Consider the following 432-nt stretch of genomic DNA (forward strand, 5'->3'; position numbering starts at 1 on the left):
TGGCATAACAGGCAGAGAAACATAGAGAACAGAAGGCCAGTTTTTCCTTGTCCTTGGCCAGGCACCTGTCACACCAGGACAGGAGATTCCAACGTATTTTTCTCTCACGTTTTCATTTTGGAAATATTTCTGATTTTTTTGGAAACATTTATTTTTTTTTTTTTTGGAAATATAGCTGATTATGGAAATATTACTATTTTTTTGCAATTATTATGTTTTATGGAGTATTATTGTTTAGGAAATATTTAAGATTTTTGGAAATTTTATTGATTTTCGGAAATATTACTGATTTTTTTAGTATTACAGATTTTCGATTTATTACAGCATTTTGGAAATATTGATTTTTTTTTTTTTTTATGTTAATGAATTTTGGAAAAAATCCTGAATTTTGAAAATGTTACAGATCTATTGGATGTTACTGATTTTGGGGTT

Source organism: Penaeus monodon, chromosome 28, assembly GCF_015228065.2.
Source record: "Penaeus monodon isolate SGIC_2016 chromosome 28, NSTDA_Pmon_1, whole genome shotgun sequence".
In the NCBI taxonomy this organism is placed as follows: Eukaryota; Metazoa; Arthropoda; class Malacostraca; order Decapoda; family Penaeidae; genus Penaeus; species Penaeus monodon.